This window comes from Chiloscyllium plagiosum, unplaced genomic scaffold, assembly GCF_037043375.1.
Source record: "Chiloscyllium plagiosum isolate Xiang-an unplaced genomic scaffold, Cpla_swu_hap1 HiC_scaffold_26, whole genome shotgun sequence".
In the NCBI taxonomy this organism is placed as follows: domain Eukaryota; kingdom Metazoa; phylum Chordata; class Chondrichthyes; order Orectolobiformes; family Hemiscylliidae; genus Chiloscyllium; species Chiloscyllium plagiosum.
Genome location: NW_028270164.1, coordinates 17,882,707 through 17,901,296, shown reverse-complemented (window position 1 = coordinate 17,901,296; position 18,590 = coordinate 17,882,707). Strand labels below are relative to the sequence as shown.

The following is an 18,590-nucleotide window of genomic DNA, read 5'->3' as shown; positions in this document are numbered from 1 at the left end:
GCCATGTTAAATTGCCGATGGGTTAGGTGCGTTAGTCAGAGGGAAATGCGTCTGGATGGGTTACTCTTCAATGTATCAGCGTGGACTTGTTGGACCAAAGGGCCTGTTTCCACAGTGTAGGGAATCTAAATCAGAAACTCAGCAGGTCTGGCAGGAAGAAAGCAGAATTAGTGTTTTGAGTCCTCCTATCTCAACCTTGGTGTGTAATAGTGGGTTAGATTTCTTTGTTTTACTAAGAAGGTACTGACCAGAATATGCTACCCACGCCTGATTTTCAATCACAAAGCAGGGTGAGGATAGTGTTACCAATGGCTACAAGGATGACCTTGACTAAGTTCCATTGTGCATCAAGCTCCTCCCAGGCTGGAGCAAGTGATATTTGCCACAGATGTTGTCTGCTGTTTAAAGGATGTTACTGAAGCTCTGTATACAAAGAAAGCTGAACATTTTCCATCCTGTCTTGCCAGAGAGAAGATGAAGGAAGCACACAATACAGGATGCCTCTGACTTCACACGAGTCACTTAGCAGGTACTACATGGAATTGTGGAGAAGAACCACAACTGAAAGGGATTCTACTCCCTCAATGACAGGATGCCCAGTGACCACATTCAGTGCAAGTTGGTCCTCATTAAAGCAGCAGCCATCGTGAATCTGCTGCAGTCCACTGAACTATGCTGGGATCGCCATCAGAAGGACAGTGTGACTACCGAGCAACAAACATATCTACAGACAATCCAATAGCTCATCTGGTGCCAGTAAAGTCTTGGCACCAAATAAAACGTCATCCCACAGACAATTGTACTACTTACATAATGCTTCCATTGCTGGGATCAGCCCTGGATACTCGTCAGCCCAGGATTCTTCAAGATCTGCTCCCTCTAACTTTATCCGGCTGCCATGAGGTCACGGTCCTTGTTTTTTTTAATTTCAAAAATATACTTTATTCATAAAAAATATTTTGATGATCTGTACAATTGGTGGTGCCATTCACAGGCGCACCTTGCCTTTCTTTACATACAGAGATCGGAATTAATCATTCGTATATACAAGTCTGTATGTTTACCATCCATATATTTAGCTGGGGCGTCAGCGGAGCTGAGTTACTGAGTGGGCCCCCTGTTCGTCTTTGGTAGGCAGACATTACACGGTGGTCTTTCCCCACCACGCCTTGGCGGTAGCTGCCCCAAGCTTCAGCGCATCCCTCAACATGTAGTCCTGGACCTTGGAATGTGCCAGTCCGCAACACTCAGTTAGGGTCAGCTCCTTCAGCTGGAAGATCAACAGGTTTTGGACAGACCAAAGAGCGTCTTTGACCGAGTTGATGATCCTCCAGGCAAAGTTAATGTTCATCTCAGTGTGCGGCCTGGGGAACAGACCATAGAGCACGGAGTCCCGCGTCACAGAGCTGCTCGGGACGAACCTCAACAAACACCACTGCATTCCTCTCCAGATTTCCTCTGCGTAGGCACATTCCATAAGGAGGTGTGTGATAGTCTTGTCACCCCCGCAGCTGCTTCATGGGCAGCGTACGGTGCGGCAGAGCGTCCAGACGTACATAAAGGATCTCACAGGCAGAGTCCTTCTCACCACCAGCCAAGCCATGTCTTGGTGCTCCTCAGGATCCGCCCTCTGTTCCTTGGGCTGGAGTGCTGCGGGTTTGAAGCAGCGGACGTGTAGATTTCTTTGCCATGTGGTGTGCCTAGGGTACAGGGGTCGAGTTGCGAGTCATCAGAGCTAGTGGAGATCATCGCTGGATCGTGATTGGACGTTGGAGGATCGTTTGGTTGTGCTGACCTGCTATTGGTGGATCTTCATGCTGGCTTCGGCCTAACGCCAATTCAGGGACCAGCCAACCTCAGAGCTATGGTCTCAACAGCTGCCCGCAGCCCTGGGCAGGGGGTTCGAAACACCGTCCGGGTGACTGTGAAGAAGATAGAGGATCGTACGCCGCTTGACCGCATGCTGTTTATCAAGAAAGTGCTGCTGGGATGCTGTGGGTTCGCTGCAGCGGATGTATACTGCCTGCAGGATTTCCCTGGGGCAGGCTACTTTGATGTGACCTTCAGGAGTGTGAAGCAGTGCGAACAGCTCCTGAAGGTCTTCAAGGAGAAGGAAGGGGAGCCGCTCTTTTCCATCTTGTCGGCAACCCCATTGTGTGTGCTTCCTGCACAGAGGAATCAGGTTGTCACAATCCATATGTACAACCCCTATGTTCCAGCGGCTGATGTCCTGACCTTCCTGGGAAGGTACGTCCAAGTTGAGGGAGAAGCCACCGATGTGATCGACCCCTTTGGGATCTGGACCAGTAAGCGGCAGGTCAGGGTGACTCTGAGGGTCGATGGCAATGGGAACATTCTTCACCCACCCTCGAGCTTCGCAATTGGAGGGAACAGAGGCTACCTGACATATGCAGGGCAGCCGAAAGTGTGCCGAACCTGCGGGAAGTCGGGACACGTGGCGGCGGATTGCAAGGTGACCATCTGCAGGAACTGGACAGACCAAAGAGCGTCTTTGACCGAGTTGATGATCCTCCAGGCAAAGTTAATGTTCATCTCAGTGTGCGTCCTGAGGAACAGACCATAGAGCACAGAGTCCCGCGTCCAAATAGGAGGGTCACCTGACTAAGGACTGTCAGGAAGCAAAGAACTGCAACCTGTGTGGAGAGGTGGGCCACATGTACAAGACCTGCCCAAGACAGGGGTGGGGGGGGGTGACCCACTTACGCACAGATGGCTGGAGGTAGCAATGTGAACCGTGAACCCCCAAAGACCAGTAATGTGCACCCAGACAGCAGGGAAACAGAGTCTGGTGGCACCCAGAAAGAAGAACAGGCTGGAGTAGAGGAGGCGGCAGCCAGCGGAGAGACACAGCAGCTGATCCTAGCTCTAGCTGGGCAGATGGAAGCAATGGAGGAGAAGGTAATCAAGCAGACAGAGGAGTGGATACCTGTTAAAAACAGGAAGAGAAAATCCGGCCAGGCCCCCAAAGCCTCCCAGCAAAGGGGGAAAAGACAGCTGCACGAGGGAGGGACGGCCAGCTCTTCGGATGGTGAAGACGTGCGCACAGAATGTCATCACCACCAGAAGAAGAGACAGAGCGCCGTAGATAAAGAGGAGGGCATTTCCTCCCAACCAGGAAACAACGGACCTCCTGAAGTCCACCCTCCACCCAGTGAGAACCAGGGGGTACCCACTGCCCCACAACTACAGACAACTGAGAGCTGCGATCCTCTGACAGTCCCATTGTCAGACACAGAACTGGACGGTGCGGACCCTTGCCTTGGCTCAATGACTCCAGAGCAGGTAAATGACCACAGTGAGAGCCTGGATAGCTACCTCAGCCCAGCGAGGGTCCAGCAGTTCGTGCTCACCATGGGGATGCAGACAGCTACCCCAGAGACAGGACAGTCAAATGAACAATGGTAACCCCATAAACTGGGATTAAAAAAGGTTCATTTGCTATAGTATAATAGGGCACCCACTCAGTAGGTGGGTCCTGCTGAAGCCACAGCTAAATAATAAGAGACTGGATAGTTAATAAAGGGAACTGTAAATAGGATAACTGTAAATTCGAGTAATTCAATCTGTTCTTTGTAATGTTTAAGACATGCAATGTATATATCTATGAACGACATGACAAATTGTACAAGTACCAAAGATTTATTTCTATGAATAAAGTATATTTTGAAATAAAAAAAAAGAAGCCAGCATAAAGATCCACCAAGAGCAGGTCAGCACAACCAAACGATCCTCCAACGTCCAATCACGATCCAGCGATGGCCTCCAGCAGCTTCAACGACTCGCAACACGATCCCCGTGGTTTCTCCCCAGCCAGCACACGTCCACTGTGTCGAACCTGCAGCACTCGAGCAGAATCTCTTCCTCTGGTCCTCAGGAGCTACACATTTTTTTTTATTTCAAAAATAAATTTTATTCATAAATATTTGATCTATACAACTGGACATACCATCCTTCTGTAAACATTCCATTTCTTTGCGTATCGAAACAGGGTAATCATTCCTATGGTACGATTACATTGAGCTGAGGCGCCAGCGGAGCCCAAATGACTGCGTGGGCCCCCTGTTCTTCTTAGGCAGGCAGATGTTACACGGTGGTCTTTCCCCACCGCGCCTTGGCGGCAGCTGCCCCAAGCTTCAGCGCGTCCATCAACACGTAGTCCTGGACCTTGGAATGTGCCAGTCTGCAACACTCAGTCGGGGTCAACTCCTTCAGCTGGAAGATCAGCAGGGTTCGGACCACCCAGAGAGCGTCCTTCACCAAGTTGATGATCCTCCAGACACAGTTGATGTTCGTCTCGGTGTGCGAGATTCTCAGCGATCTTCCTGCCTGGTACAGCACAGGTTTGGTCAGGGTGGATCACCGATCCCAGAGCAGACCTGACCCGGTTGGCGATGACCTTTGACAAGATTTGGTAGTCTGTGTTTAACAGTGAGATCGGTCTCCAATTTCTAATTTCCTCCCTCTCCCCCTTCTGCTTGTAGATGAGGGTGATATGCCTTTCCTCATGGATTCACTCATGGTACCTGCCCGAAGCATACTGACATAGACCTCCAGCAGGTCCTGGCCAATCAAGTCCCACAGAGCGGAATAGAGCTCGACCGGTAAGCCGTCGCTTCCGGGAGTTTTATTCTTTTCAAAGGACTCGAGGGCCTTGGTCAGCTCATTCAGAGATAGCGGCTGGTCCAGCCTCTCTCGTGTTCCGTCGTCTAGGACCTCCGTGATAGAGGACAGGAACAACTGGGAGGCCGCACTGTCGGTTGGCTTCTCGTCATACAGACTGGCATAGAAGGATTTGCTGATCCTCATGATGTCAGCCTGAGATGACGTTACCAAGCCATCTTCTTCCTTCAGGCTGCTGAGCACGGAGCTCTATTTGTGCACCTTCTGGAAGAAGAAACGTGAGCACATCTCGTCCTGCTCCTCGGAGCGGACTCTGGACCGGAAGATTATCTTGGAGGCCTCCGAGACAAAGAGCGAGGCTTGCTGACCCTTCACCTCCTTGAGGTCCTCCGTGACATCGACCCCCAACGTCTGCAGCAGGAGCAGGTTCTGCATACTTTCCTTGAGCTGGGACAGTTTTCCCCGTCTCTCTCTCACCTCCTGAACACCTTTGAGGATGAAGAACCTCTTGATGTTCCCTTTTACTGTTTCCCACCAGTCCGCTGGAGACTCAAAGAGGTGCTTCACGGTTCTCCAACCTGCGTAATCCCTCTTGAACTCCTCAATGTTTCCCGGAGTCAACAGCTTGGTGTTCAGCTTCCACGTTCCCTTACCAGCCCGCTGCTCGTCCTGTAGGTGACAGTCGGCCAGCAGGAGGCAGTGGTCAGAGAAGAACACCGGTTTGACGCCGGTGGATCTGACCGGGAGCATTCAGGACACAAACAGGTAATCTATCCTTGAGCGGATACACCCGTCTGCCCGTGACCATGTATATCTACGCTGCGCTCCGTCTGCAGGGGTGCTGAAGACGTCGTGCAGCTTGGCATCTTTGACCGTGTCCATCAGGGTTCTGGACGTGGCGTCCAGTTTACTGTCCCCCCCGCCGGATCGTCCTTCTGCATCAATGATGCAGTTGAAGTCTCCGGCCAGAATGACCGGCCTGGACGTAGCCAGCAACAGTGGAAGCTGTTGCAGGACGGCCAACCGTTCCCTCTTACCCGCTGGGGCGTACACATTGTTTAGTCTTACGGGAGCGTTTCTGTATGTAACATCAGCAACGAGGAGGCGCCCGCCCACCACCTCCTTAACCTCGGAGATGGTGAAGTTGCCTCCCCGTAACAGAATAGCCAGGCCCGAGGAGCGGTTATCGTTGCCCCCCGACCACACTGACGGCCCATGGGCCCACAAGCTCGACCATCTCCTGTAGCTGCTGAGGTGCGGTATCGCAAACTCCTGCAGAAACAGGACATCGGCTTTCACGTTGGCCAGGAAGGCCAGTGTTGAAACACATCGCGCAGCAGATTTTATGCGGCGCACATTAATAGTTGCAATTTTTAACCCCATTTTTTTAACAGGTTGTAAGGTTACCCATGTCCGATTGTCGCTGGTCCTGCCCCTCTGGGGTAGCTGTCTGCATCCCCATGCAGAACACAAACTGCTGGACCCTCGCAGGGCTGAGGTAGCTGTCCAGCTCCCCACTCGGCCCATTTCCCCGCTTCAGTGTCATCGGGCCGAGACCAGGGTCCACGTTGTCTGTTTCTATATCTGACAGCGGGGCTGTCAGAGGGTCGCTGCTCCCAGTGACCTGGAGCTGTGTGGCGGCGGGGCCCTCCTGGCTTTCACCTGGTGGGGGGTGGTAGTTTCCCATTTCCTCACGAGGTTTGTCCCTTGGTTGGCAGGTGCTGCCCTCCTTTCTCCTCGCAGCGCTCTGCCTCTTCTTTTGGTGACGACCCTCTTTACGCCCGTCCTCACCCTCCGAACAGCTGTCCATGTCTTCCTCATGCAGCTGCCTTTTCCCCTTTTTCTGGGAGGTCTTGGCGGCCGGGTGGGTTTTCCTCCTCCTGTTTTGCACCACGGTCCATTCCTCTGCCTCCTTCTTTCCCTTCTCCACCTCCTCCTCCTCTGCCTGTCCTGTCGGAGCTTCGCTCGGCAGCTGTACCTCTCCGGTAGCTGTCATCTGCTCTGCTCCGGCCTGTCCTTCCTGTTGCGTGCCCCCAGACACCATTCCCTTGCCGGTTTGCGGTGCCTTGCCGTCCTTTTGTGGCCCACCTCCGGCCATCTGCGCGTAGGTGGCAGCCCCTCGTCTTGGGCAGGCCCTGTACACGTGGCCCGCCTCCCCGCACAGATTGCAGTTCTTTTCCTCCTTGCACACTTTGGTCGGGTGACCCTCCTTCTTGCAATTCCGACAGATCGTGACCTTGCAGTCCGCCGCCATGTGGCCTGACCTCCCACAGGTTTGGCGCACTTTCGGCTGCCCTGCATAAGTCAGGTACCCTCTGCTCCCTCCGATAGCAAAGCTAGAGGGTGGGTGGAGGATATTCCCGCTGGCGTCAACCCTCAGGGTTACCTTGGCCTGTCGTTTGCTGGTCCAGATCCCGAAAGGGTCAACCACATCGGTGCTTTGTCCCTCGACCCTGCACATATCTTCCCAGGAACGTCAGGACATCGGTTGCTGGCACGTAGGGGTTGTACATGTGGATCGTAACAACCCGACTCCTCTGTGCAGGAAGCACACACAAGGGGACCGCCGACAAGATGGAGAACAGCAGCTCCTCTTCCTTTTCCTTGAAGACCTCCAGGAGTTGCTCGCATTGCTTCACGCTCCTGAAGGTGACGTCAAAGTAGCCTGCCCCAGGGAAACCCTGCAGGCAGTACACGTCTGCTGCGGCGAACCCACAGCACTCGAACAACACCTTCTTGACGAAACCGTCCGATCGACTGGTGTACGCTCTTCCACCTTCTTGACAGACATCCGGACGGTGTTTCAACCCCCCTGGCCCGGGGTGCGGGCAGCTGTTGAGGCCATAGCTCTGAGGTTGGCTGGTCCCTGAATTGGCGTTAGGCTGAAGCCAGCATGAAGATCCACCAATAGCAGGTCAGCACAACCAAACAATCCTCCAACGTCCAATCACGATCCAGCGATGATCTCCACTAGCTCTGATGACTCGCAACATGACCCCTGTCCTGATAAGAACAGACACTTGATCTTAGCCAAAAGGCCGTATTCCGAGCCAAAAGCAGCTGAGGAGGAACAGAAAAAGGGAGGTGACCACAATCCTCTTCAGACCAGGCTGACCATAACTGGCTTATCCAATTACAGCGCTAGTGAATGCAACTCTAATTCCACAGTCACACTTAGCTTACCTTACCTTCCCTCTGTTACCGATCATTACAACATCCTCTTGGCCACAGTGCAGAAATAAAAGCCTCTACCAAACAAATATTCCAGATGAACTTTATCAATTGCACTCAAGCCATGCAAAGTTTCAGACCAGACTTAGCCAATCAACCGTATACATTGTCTGTGCTCCACTTGTCTTTGCTAAGCATTTGGCCCCTATGTAGCGCTGCTCCAACATCGAAAGCAAAGCAAAAGAATGACTGCTGACTTCCAGTGGGAGAAACTGCAGATGACCTTGTAGGATGAATTTAAGTAGCTCCTGTGGAATTTGTGGATAACAGGATGCTACCACCAATTCTCTTTCCTTCATTGGGTCTAATGACCTATGTGGCTTACTGTGGTAGAGGATCCACCAATACTGAGTCTTAACAAGAAGTGGCACTTATCTACAGAAGTGGTAGTTTATTGTATTATTGCAACCTGGTAGTAGACGCATTGGTTTATTAAAGATAGTTGCTGAGGTTATGTAAGTATAGCTCTGCATTTCATGAGATCATAAGATGCCCTGCCTCATCCCCACCCAAGCCTGAACAATATCACACTGGGTGCAGTCTAATCAGTCTCCAACATTACCTCTTTCTGAACCATTATCTTATACAGATATAATAGTTCTTGTCCCAGACTGACAACTTCAGAAGACAACACTTGGTAGCCACACTCTGCCATTGGATATTCCTGCTTTATATATTCACTGAAACATGTAGAACGCACCACCCCTTTCTCAGGGATGCAGGTTAATTTTATGTAGAGTTAACCCTTTGTGCATTTGCACCTCTTGTTTAGACATCCAGCCATTCAGCAATGTGATTAGCTGCACGCAGAAATCACTCAAGTGGTCAGGCAACATGAAGCTTGCATTTGGGTTCATATCAAATTATGTGATCAAAACAAATCAGTTAATATCTCCATCAACAAAGTGGAAAGAGTGCTTTTGGATGAACACATTAAGCCATTGTACTGTAGTGTGCAGCAATGTCGGGTTTTGTTGGAACATGAGTGACACTGATAAGGTTCTCTGTGGGTAGTAAGAATCATTCAGTTGCATAACAAATGTAAACCGGACTGAACAGGATGGCATAAAAAGAGAAGGTTCTGGACAGTAGTATCCACAATTTGATTTCTTGAGCCATTGTTATTTCCCATCCTGATCATCTATGGAGGACCATCCATGTTTAAGTATTTCTTCACAGGGAAATCTGAACCTATTATTGTGAAGAACCAGATTTCCAGAAGAAACTATCATTTCTATCGAGCACAAAAGAAAAATAACTTTTCTGAAATTAGATTTCCGCTCAAAACAAATGAAGTTTCTCTAGTTTCATTTCGCTGTTCCATTGACAAAGGTATAAATTTGTACCATTTCCTTTAGCTCAATGAAGAGTGAAATGAGGAAAATAACAGACAACTAGGGCTGAGGAGCTTTGGACTCCAGGACCTATTGTGCTGTCTCTGAGCTTTTTCAACTATAGTCACTTACTATTGTTATTCAAATTCCCTTTTAGAATTAACTGAGTTGGCTAGAAACATCACAGCAAGTAATATGTGTTTGCTTCTTCACTGCGAGAGAACCTGAATTTCAATGCAATGCCACCAGCTTTGCAACCAGTACCTAAATTGTTCAAACACAAATGCACTGCCCTCTGTTAAGTATTGCAGAGTGCTGTAATTAAAGTAAACAACCAACCTGTTATTTGGCTCCTACAAAAGGCCAAACGTGTAAGTTTATCTGATTTATATGGGGGAGGGATAATCCTTTTCATCAACTTGAACTGAAGTGTGAATGCCTGGAGTTTTCAGCAAATCAGTTCCAATTTGAAATTATTTATATTAGATTTTTAAAAGTCTCATGCCTGTGTGCACTTTCTGTCAACTTTTCCCCTTATGACTCCTTGTTTCCACATTGATAATGAGAACGACACATGAAAACTTGTCAAACTATAATCATCACTTGGTAACACAGAACTGGAATGTCAATGAGAAAAAGGCTGATTGCTGAAATATTTCATCTTCCACTTACTGGAACAAATGCAAGAATATCAAACCTAATACTGTTTGGTATATGGCATTCTTGGGTTTGTCCTAGAGAGCATAATACAAAACATTTACAGCAACATCTCTCTTTACAGCAAACCTCAAGCATCTAATTTTATCCCCTTGCCAAATTGAGGTGGTGTAATACAATGCAGTCAGTTCTGCTAATATGCGGTATTTCCATTCTCATGGAATCCCCTATTATAAGAAAATTGTGGAATAGCGGCATCATTTAAACTAATGGGAACAGAATTTTATTATAACCAATGCAAGCTTTAAAAGTTTACATTTTAGAAACAGTGTTCCCAATTCATCATTCATGTTATTGCGGATTTGCATTAACTAAGCATGCATTATAGCAGAACAACTTGTATGTTTTCATGGGGGGTTTACCTTATCATGTGGCAATAGGATAGCATAACGTAAATATAAACATAACACTGTATGAGTTTAAAACAGTGACTGAATTGCGTCAATCCTAACTAATTATTCCCCACACTTTAACTGTGCTTCATCGTCACACTCCCCAGGTAACATACCACAAAGAAAACGACCATAACAGTAATTCTTAAATGCTACCTGAATAAATTGAGAGTATTTTCATGAAAAAAATACACTGTTTCATGCATCAATTGTTTCAAAGTGCATCAAGATGATTAAGTTTTTCCTTTTGGGAAATTCATTACAATTTAATTCCAATTTAATTTTAGATACAACACTTCAGATTTCACAGTAAAGTTTAAAACTCCCACTGATGATTCCTATAACTAAATTTTTGAAAAGTGAACATACTGAGTCTGAACATATATATTTTTTCCAAAAACCTGATGTTCTTATTTTTTAAGGATTGCAAAGAGGTAACAGCAAAATGAACAATGCATTCAATGTTTAGCTTTTACATCCTACACCGATTTAATTCGGTTAAACTTATAGACTTGGCCTTTTATTCTTTTTTTCAAAATTTGATCTTCTTTCTGTCTTCAATCTGAATCCTATAAGGTAACAAGTGCCTCAATTATCCTGCAAAGCCTGTTGTCAGACAACATAATTTTTAATAGTATTTAATATTGCACTGTTACCCAATTTGAAAAGAAGACTCTAAAAATTCTCTTACATTATATGCCAATGACAAAGTCTTCATCCAAACTGAGAGCTTCTTGGCTTGATGTAGGATATCCCACCACACAGTAACATCTATTCATCCCAGTTCCATATCAGTATACACGCAAACCCATTCCAAATAATAAAAGTTACAACATAAAACTGCAATGAAATACATTTGACAGAAACAAAAGACGAAGGCAGAAAGCAATAGCACACAGATGATGAAAGGTTCAGTCTCGGTAGCTCACCACCCCGAGTTATTTAAAGATTTATTATCCATTATTTATTGTTCCTTATAAAAGGCAAAAAAAAAGTCCACACCAAAAAACAATTTCGACAATGAGAAATGTTTTTTAACTGTTGTGAGGATGTCAAACCTGGTAGCATCTGACACCCTGTGTCGGTACACCTTTGGCACTATCTAGATTTCAAATGTTCTGAAAACTGATCTGTGATAACAACACACTGAAACTATTTTAAAAGTCCTCAGCCTGTCAAATTTAATCGCACTGTGGATAAATGCGAAGGAACACTCTGAGTGCTGTGAAATGTAATGTCTGGAATTGATTCTTACTTGTAAAATATTTTTAACCATTAACACGCTGTAATTGTAATGAAACAAAACTGTCTGGACATTGAAATATTAATATTGTTCTCTCCAATCTGACACTTATAATGGACAAACGCTTACCTGCCTTTGGATTCATAGAATCTTAGAATTCCTACAGTATGGAAGCAGGCCATTCAGCTGATCGAGTATACACCAACCCTCTGAACAGCATCCCATCCCGACACTGACCCACCTCCTCCTACAACCCTGCGTTCCCCATGGCTAATTCACCTAGTCTGCATATCCCTGAACACTATGACCAATCTACCTTGGCCAATCCACCAAATCTGCACATAGAGTCATAGCGATGTACAAAACCGAAACAGACCCTTGGTTCCAACTCGCCCATGCCAACAGATATCCTAACCCAATCTACTCCCACCTCCCAGCATCTGGCCCATATCCCTCCATATCCTTCCTAGTCATATACCCATCCAGATGCCTTTTAAATGTTGCAATTGTACTAGCGTCCACCACTTCCTCTCGCAGCTCATTCTATACATGTACCCTCTGCATGAAAAAGTTGCCCCTTAAATCTCTTTTATATCTTTCCCCTCTCACTCTAAACCTATGCCCTCTAGTTCTGGACTTCCCCACCCCAGGGAAAAGACTTTGTCTATTTATAAACCTTTATAAGGTCAACCCTCAACCTCCAACACTCCAGAGAAAACAGGCCTAGTCTATCCAACGTCTCCCTATAGCTCAAATCCTCCAACCCTGGCAACATCCTTGTAATTCTTTTCTGAACCCTTTCAAGTTTCACAACATCTTTCTGATAGGAAAGAGACCCGAGTTGCACGCTATATTCCAACAGTGGCCTAACCAATGTCCTGCACAGCTGCAACATGACTTCCCAACTCCTGTACTCAATACTCTGACCAATAAAGGATCTTTTGACTGCGGAAGGTCACAGACACAGAGAGAATCTGCAAACTCCACACAGACAGTCGCCCGAAGATGAAAGTGAACTCAGATCCCTGGCGCTGTGAGGCAGTAGTGTTAATCACTGAGCCACCATGCCACTCTAAAAGGGCATTAGAGAATCAGATGGGTTTTAATGACAATTGACAATACCTTCATCGTCATTAATTTCAGACTTTTTGTTTAAAACTCAAATTCTGCCATCTGCCATGGCAGGATCCAAACCTGGGTCCTAGGAGAAAAGCTGAGTTTCTGGATTAGTAGTCAAGCAATAATACCATTCGACCAATGCCTAGTTTCTTTTTAACTATTATTAACTAGAGAATGGAAAGTGGACTGCTATCCAGCTAAAAATATAAAGAAAGGTTTTACAACTTCTGGATCAAATTGAATTGTATGGCATACATTTTAGCTGCACAAGATTATTTAGCTTCAGATTAATGAAGTGGACACTGTTGAGACAGAGTGGTGCCAGGACCTTTGAGTTAAGAAGAAACTGACGAATGACAGCAGAAGGAGTGGTCCATCTGCAGTTTGTTACAGAACTGTGAATGCAGTGCACTGAGAGACATCAAGAAGCTTGAAAACTACAAGCATCTCTCACCACCTCACTCTGTTAGTCAAAAATACAGAATCTGAGAATCCTTAAAAGAAAGAGTTCTAACACAAGAAAAGACCTAAGTCCACACGATCAGCTATTGATTTGAAGGTCAATCATCATTTTACAGACAACATTATATGTCAACATCACAACAAACAATAGATCAAACTATGAGAAACATCAGGGGCAGCACAGCAGCTCAGTGGTTAGCGCTACTGACTCACAGCACCAGAAACCCAGGTTCAATTCCAACCTTGGACAACTATTTGTGTGGAGTTTGCACATTCTTCATGTGTCTCTGTGGGTTTCCTCCAGTTGCTCTGGTTTCCTGTCACAGTCCAAAGATGTGTTAGTTGGGTGGATTGGCCATGCTAAATTGCCCATAGTGTCCAAGGATGTGTAGGTTAGGTGGATTAGTTATGGGAAATGCATGGATGCAGGGATTGGGAGAGTCTGGGTGGGATGGTCTCCAGAGGATCGGTGTGGATTGATGGGCTGAATGGCCTGTTTCCACATTATAGGGACTCTATGATTTAAACAACTCATCCAATCTTTGTTGTCTAGTCTCTTGACTTACAGGATTTGATGATCCTTCTCTGCATGTTTCTCTCCGTAACATATCTGTAAAACTATCTGTGAGTGTATGTGTGTTTGGTGTTTTTAAATGAGTATAACTTAAGTTTCATATTAGTAATGAACAATTCATCTTTATTTGCCTTTTATTAATAAATAAGTTTGTTTATACTAAGTAGTTGTTATCCTGTTAAGAACAAAACCAAGTGAGAAGTTAATTTGTCCTGAATAGCAGTTTGCCTGGTAAATTGACCATCTTGGTTGTTTCATTGGATGGTTGCAAATTTATAATAACTTGTAGTATAGTCGGGCTCCAATATTGGTGCACTCTTTCCAATTGAGTTGTGACACAGTAACCATTAGTACCTTTCTAACACGTATTTGTTGCCAATAAGAATTATGTTTTAACAGTGTTTCTTTGCACCTGAATAAGTAGCTCAGGGTTTTGTCAAAACAAAGAGTGGTGCTCGTTGAAGAGCTTCAGAAATGGTTCTTCTGCATGATCAGTTCTTAAAGGTATCCAGGAAGGAGGGCAATTGGAAGATGTGGCAATTGGATAGTGGAATAATTGGGTGTGAATGTTGTGGTGTTGAAGAGTCAGGATAATGGCATGAATCCAAACATGCATCAAATTGAGCTAAATAGCTTCCTTTTTATGGTGTATGTGTTGTTTCACCAAACAATGATGGTCTGTGCTTGGAGTAAGAGTACCAAGAGCAATAATCCTTCTTTTGCTGAGTTTATTCAGCAATGATAGAGGATAAACCACTACAGAGTCTTCATGAGCAAAGACACTTCTTTTAGACAAGAAGATGTTATTGTTTATACCATAACAATAGGTACAAGTTACATTGAACAGTTGTACATAATTACAAAGTCTATCAGGAGCCAGAGATAATATGTCTGTCTCTTTCAGGATTTTGTGCTAGTCTGCTATATTCTTCACTCAAAGACTGTGTGACATTATCAAATTGGGTGGAGCTTGATGCAGCTTCAAAATTTAACTCTTTCAGAACTATGAGCTTCCACAGTAGTACATGTATGTGATTGTAAGCTTCACCTCAGAGTAAAACTTCTAACATGTTAAAAACTAGAGTAAATGGCCAATAATTTTCATTCAATTAGAATTTAATAGAACCTTGTCTATGCATGCATTTGTGTGAGCAGAGAGGTGTTTGATTATTGCCCCTATGTTTCTGACAGTGTCTCATTTATAACAGGCACCTTCTTTGCACATCGGGATCAGTTCAACATTCTTCCTGAATTAACTGCACGCAACTTCTAACATGGGAATTTTTGAATACAGGTTAAGACAATCCAGAAAATTTGAGCAAAATCAGAAATGACTGGTGAAACTCAGCAGACCTGGTGGGGAAGCATCTGTGGGAAGAAAGCAGAGTTTATGTTTGAGTCTAGTGACTCTTCAATTCTGGGTCAGTTGTCACAGTCTGTTGAGGAGTGTTTCTCTGACTCACTCTGAGACATAATAGCTGTAGTTACATCAACAAATGTTAATTGAGTTCTGCGTGCGGAAATCAGAATCTTGGGTAATAGGAGACTGTGGTGGCGAGATCCACTGGCAGTGCAGCAGAAAACATGTGCAGCTTAATTACTGCAATTGCCTTTCAATGTTAGTGCGGAACAAAGAGGTGCAACTGCACTAGCTCTTATATTTCTGGGGTAATCATTCTTAACTGTTGTTAACTCTTGAGATGATTATTGGTCATTGTCTCACAGAAGACTGAAAGCTCAATAATGTCTCTGCAGTTCTCTAGATGATGGAGTGCAACTCTTGAAGTGATTCTAAATTGTGCTGATCAACGGGTTTCCTCTGCAATCTGTCAAACATGATTATGCTAGCTCATCATTAAGCAAATGCAGGCTTTGTTAACTAGTTATGTTGTTGTTTGTAATTTCTTTGGAACTCCATTTCTGTTACCATGTATTCAACTATCTTTCTCATGTATTTTCCTCACCATGTGTTAAATGTAATGATGAAAAATAAAAGAGCTTCTGAGATTCTAATTGTCTACAGAATTCTCAGTGTTTCATCTAACTTGGTTGATGTTTTTAACTTAACGTGACCAGAATCTACAAAAACGGATAAAGAAACATCTTCAAAGGAAACATCTCCTGGTACCTTGCAACAAAATTAACGATTATGAAATGTCCTTCAATTGCAGTTGACTTGACATTGAGAGTAATAGAGTCATACACACAGAAACAGACCCTTCGGTCCAACTCATCCACGTCAACCAGACATCTTAGTCTGACATAGTCGCATTTGCCAGCCCTTGGCCCAAATCCCTGTAAACCCTTGCTATTCATATACCCAGCTATATTCCCTTTAAATGTTGTAATTGTACCAGCCTCCACCATTTCCTCTGGCACCATTTCACTCCATACATGCACCAGCCTCTGAGTACTCGTAGGGAGTTCCAGAATTTTGACTCATCAATTGTGAAGAAATAGTGATGTATTTCCAAGTCAGGATAGTAAGTGACTTGAAGGAAAACTTGCAGGTGGTGTGTTCTGTGTATTTTTTGGCTTTTTCCATCTAGATGGTAAAGGTCACATTTTGGAAAGTGTCTCACTGCAGTATATCTTGTAGATGGTACCCTTTGCTGCTACTATGCATTGATGATGAAGAATGTGCATGTTGAAGATGGTGGATGGGGTTGCCAATTAAGCAGACTGCTTTATCCAGATAGTGTCCAGTTTCTTGAGTGTTGCTGGATAAAAAAGACAAATATTCATTTTATATCCCATGCATTGAACTGAAAGAAAGTTTTACAGGAAAGTGATTCACAAGTTTGCAATATGGAAAGAAACATACATCTACCAATAACTTTATTGCATTAGCACAGAATAAATTGTCCTAATCCAGTTGCATTGTTAATGCTATTATAATGACTGGATTATACAACTGTGTTTCTTCCACTATCACATCCTCCTCAAGAGTTTATAATAGACAGCAGGATGGAAAAGTCAAAACTCACTCACTACTTCCATCTTAAAAGCTTAAAATGTTGGCCTAATAAGCCACCCATTTGAACACAAGGCATTGAATGGTCTCCTCCTCTCCCTTAGGCAGACCATCAGACAAAGAGGATGACACCTAGTGGTATTATCGCTAAACTATTAATCCATAGACTAGGGTAATGTTCTGGAGAGCCACCTTCAAATCCTGCCATAACAATTGTTGGGGTTTGAGTTTGATAGAAATTTGGAATTAGAAGTCGAATGATGACCAGAAAACCATTGCTGATTGTCAGGAATAACCTGTCTGGTTCACTAATGTCCTTTAGGGAAGGAAACTGTCTCATCTGGACTGCAGTAAGATGTAAGTGTACTGTGCCTTTAAGAGAGTTAAAAGTGACAGAATCAAGTATTCTGAAAAGAAATATAATGTAACATTTTGTCGAACAACTCAATTAGCTGGTTGCCTGGAAATGACAAAACAGATTCAAATTAGACCAATCAGTTTAAATTATACCCTGAAAAGTATGAAAATCCAATTAAGTTTGAATTGAATATATTGACAATCTTAAAGCCAATGACACAATCCAATGCTTTGAGGGTATAAGAATGGGGAAAATTGAACAGTTGAGAGGAAAACTGCCAAGCCCCAGCAGGTAAAAAGACTCCTGGAAAATATCTCTCTTAAAAGGTACCTTTACCAATCAGTAACTTATGAATTAGAAATCCCTAAGAAGAAGAAAAGAAGACTAGAATTCAGAGAAAATGAAAAGCTGCCTGGTTTTGAGATAAAAAATTTTGTTTTGTAAATCATAATGGGGGGTTTTATCGGACTAGTATTATAGAAGGGAAGGTAACAGATTGTAAATAGTTGTTACTTAATTATTCTCTGTTATACTTTAAGAAATAAACTTGTTAATTTTTACTTTAACTAGTTCTTGGCCTCTCGAAATTTCAACAGATACTGCATGGGATAAATCTGTTCTGTGTTGCTGATTTGAAATGAAGCAGGAGAGTTTACCCTGTGTGGTAACAGACATCTTCACAACATCCATAACAACTGGCCTCTGGGCAATGAGGGATGAGCAATTAATGCTGGCCTCGCCAGTGACACCCACATCCTGTGAATGACATTTTTGAAAAAAGACGATATGGAAAAAACATTGTCAGGAGAAATGATTTATCAAATGATAGTGTGCAATATTCTCATCACCAAATATGAAACTCACCATTCAAAACTCATCCTATTTTGTTGTACCCTTAATAATGAAATCTATAGGAAGGATGTTGTGAAACTTGAAAGGGTTCAGAAAAGATTTACAAGGATGTTGCCTGGGTTGGAGGATTTGAGCTATATGGAGAGGCTGAATGGACTGGGGCTGCTTTCACTAGAGCATTGGAAGCTGAGGGGTGACATTATAGAGGTTTATAAAATTATGAGAGGCATGGATTAGCTAAATATAGACAAGGTCATAGAGTCATAGAGATGTACAGCACGGAAACAGACCCTTCGGTTCAAGTCATCCATGCCGACCAGATATCCCAACCCAATCTAGTCCCACCTGCCAGCACCCAGCCCATATACCTCCAAAACCTTCTTATTCATATACCCATCCAAATACCTCTTAAATGTTGCAATTGTACCAGCCTCTACCACTTCCTCTGGCAGCTCATTCCATATACGTACCACACTCTGTGTGAAAAGGTTACTCCTTAGGTCTCTTTTATATCTTTCCCCTCTCACCCTAAACCTATGCCCTCTAGTTCTGGACTCCCTGACCCCAGAGAAAAGACTTTGCCTATTTATCCTATCCATGCCCCTCATAGTTTTGTAAACCTCTATAAGGTCACCCCTCAGCCTCCAACGCTCCAGGGAAAACAGCCCTAGCCTGCTCAGCCTCTCCCTATAG

At 44.6% G+C, this 18,590-nt stretch overlaps 1 long non-coding RNA gene across 1 annotated transcript in view; it reads right to left on the bottom strand.

Annotated features, from left to right (window-relative positions):
* Positions 1-11,176, bottom strand: part of LOC122563118 (uncharacterized) — a 164,721-nt gene extending 153,545 nt beyond the window's left edge. The window contains exon 1 of the long non-coding RNA XR_015750984.1: positions 11,007-11,176. This is a non-coding gene — a long non-coding RNA (uncharacterized LOC122563118). The remainder of the gene's footprint in view (positions 1-11,006) is intronic.
* Positions 11,177-18,590: the final 7,414 nt, after the last annotated feature.